At 32.5% G+C, this 3,124-nt stretch overlaps 1 long non-coding RNA gene across 1 annotated transcript; it reads left to right on the top strand.

Annotated features, from left to right (window-relative positions):
- LOC110271135 lies at positions 499-1,954 on the top strand. The gene is made up of 2 exons (XR_002361377.1): positions 499-989; positions 1,471-1,954. It is a non-coding gene; the product is annotated as an uncharacterized LOC110271135 (long non-coding RNA).

Here is a 3,124-nt window from a genome sequence, read left to right as displayed (position 1 = left end):
TATTCAAATTGAATGCAATAAATACAAATTAATTTTGTTAGATAATTATGGTCTTCTGATCTTCTATATATATTATATAGATAGCCATACAAAATTATAAGAACCATCATTTTTATTGTTTTTGCGATTTCAACTCTTCTTTTCTTTTCTTTTTTTTATGTATAAATGTACTTAATTAAAATGAGAAGATATGGATGAGTGTTTCATTAATTGTTTGTTTCACAAATATTATAGTTCAAAAATATCTCAATTTAAGTATTTTACCGCTATCGATGAAAGTTGAACCTGTAATAACTCAGGGTGACCAATCCATGATATTTTTTATAGTATTACGTAGAAAAATATTTCTTATAATGAATATATCCATTGTAATTAATTTTCTTTGTCAATCTGTTATCTTTTATCTAACAAATAATATCCATGTTGAATATATTATTTTTATCAGAAGTCATACATAATTGATTGATAATTCTATATATAAAAATCAAGGTTCTGAAAACCGGACCGGACCGGCCGGTTCGACCGGTTTAACCGCGAACCGACACTACAAACGGTCCGGTCCTCTCCTGAAAACCGTGCAGCGAAAAATCGCTTAAGAACCGGCGAACCGGTCAAAAACCAGCCGGTTGGACCGAACCGGTGACCGGCCGGTTACGCTAAACGACGCCGTTTTATGATTAAAAAAAAAGAAACCGACCCGACCCGCTCGAGGAGCACCCTACCCCCCTTTCTTCCCCCGACCCCATTCATTCATGGAGAACCCTAGCCGCGAAGAAGGAAGAACAATAGCCCCCCTGTCGCCGTTTCTTCCCCTGGTGTCGCCATCCTCAGCCCCAGTAACCCTCCAATCTCCATCTTCGCCTGGTTCCTGCCCAGTAGCCCTCCATCTCCATCGGCTTCATCTTCTCAACAGCAACACGCAGTAGCCCTCTCATCGCACGGTTGGCGGTCCTCAACAGTCAACACCGGTAGCCCTCCATCGACCCCAGGTGAGTGACTCGTCCTCTACTCATCTTCTTTGTTCTTCGCCTCTGCTCATGTTCTTTCATCGACCCCGGTAGAAACATGCATGAAATTGAACTTCCTCTGTGAACTGAACTTAGAATTATGTTTAATTTTCTGTGAACTGAACTTAGAATTATGTTTTATTTTGTTGGTCAATTTGTGTTTGGTCAATTTGTTTCCTCGGCTCAATTTCTGTTTGCTGCTGAGCATAAGAAATAAAAAATCTGAACTGTGAACTGTGTGAAGTGTGAACTTGCTCTGTGAAATTGGCTCTGTGAACCGTTCAATTTCTGGAACTTCATCTGTGAACTGTTCAATTTCTGTGAACTTAGCTCTGTAAACTTCCTCTACTCAGTGCTCATCTTCTTCCTTCTTTGTTCCTCTGCTCAATTCCTGTTTGTTGGTTAGCATAAAAAATTAATAATCTGAAAATTAACTGGCTGTGGCTGATCTTCTATTTTGCAGCTCAATTCCTGTTTGTTGCACAATTTCTATTTTGTTGGTCAATTTGAACTGTGAACTTGCTCTGTAACTGAAGACATTCTGTTTTCTGTTGCTCTCTATTTGTCAATTTTATACAAACACGGTTTGGTATGTAACTAAAGACATTCTGTTTTCTGTTGCTCTTTTTTCTTTGTTGCTCCATATCTTTTGTGCCCCCTTCTCTTTTCCCAGTTAAGATTAAATGATTCTTCCATTATGAACTTTGGTTGCATTCGGCAAGTATTGTTTAATGTTTATACAATGCATATCGTCTTAAATACAGATTGATGTCTGAAGGATTTGTTTCATACCTGGAGTTGAGGAAAAAAAATGGAGTTTCATTTAAAAGATTGTAACATCATTTGCAGTATCAGCTACTTTGTTGATGTAAATATCAATATTATACTCTAATATGCTATCTTGTATTGCTTCCTTTTGTAAATATCAATTTCTGACTTTCTGTGAACTGTTCAATTTCTGACTTGGTTGTTTTTACTTTTTAATTTCATATATGTTTTATTAATTTCAGTTATGGAAGATAATATTAATCAAGAAGTATCTGCTAATAACAATGTTTTATGTAGTGTTTTAAATTTCGAAGATATTTTAAGATTTATATCAGAACTATAATTATATTTTAGGATGTGTATTTATAATTTATTTATTATTCTATTCTAAAACGGTTTTTCCGGTTGAACCACTGGTTGAACCGGTTAGACCAGTAAACCAGTGAAACAGTGATTAGAGCGGTTTAATGACCGGTCCGGTTTTCTGAACCTTGATAAAAATACTCGTGTGGTAACTAAATACCATATTGTTATCTCGCTAAAGTTAATTCTCCTATGATTATGCCAATCTATAGTACTATTAAATGAAAATTGATTAAATTACATTTATTTTTGACGAGGTGGATAACCTTTTAGGCCTAATCACGGTCAGAGTTGAGAAAGGTTTGAAAAGTGTTAATAATACAAATACTTTTTATTTTTAATACCCAATAATAAATATATAAATTAAAACTAATATTGTTTTGTACAAAATCATAAAATGTATATTATACTTAAAATATATATTCTGTATTAACTGTCATTGTTTATCAATTACGTTATAACAAATCTAGTTATTAAAAAAGATTAAAATTAACTTAAATATATGTAATATTATATTATTCCATGCTTTTTATTTTTATTTTATCATCATAAAAAACCATACATATTATAAGAGAACATCATCTTTTTACCAACGATTCTTCTACTCAATAGTTTCTATAAAGAACAGATGGATGATTTTGTTATTTTCAGTTCTTTGATAAATATGGACGATGCATAATAATATTGTGTTTGGTAAGAATATATGAGATTTTAAAAGGTTGAAGCATATGTTTAGTCCTTAACATATTCGTAGATAAAGTGTAGAGTAGATAAAAAGATAGCTAATAAAAGAATAAATTGTTAAAATTTCTTCAATGTTAACCATCGTAGTGTATGATAGGTGTTCTATAACTTTTTTGGATTTGATTGTTTCTTTATTATTATATGTTGTTCTATTTAATTTATGCTAAAAAGACTTATTATGATAATCATCTTATCGTGATAGTGTAAAAGTTGTAGGTGTTATATTTATTTTGTATGCTCTT

Source organism: Arachis ipaensis, chromosome B04, assembly GCF_000816755.2.
Source record: "Arachis ipaensis cultivar K30076 chromosome B04, Araip1.1, whole genome shotgun sequence".
Classification (NCBI taxonomy): domain Eukaryota; kingdom Viridiplantae; phylum Streptophyta; class Magnoliopsida; order Fabales; family Fabaceae; genus Arachis; species Arachis ipaensis.
This window is presented reverse-complemented; position numbering and strand designations above follow the sequence as displayed.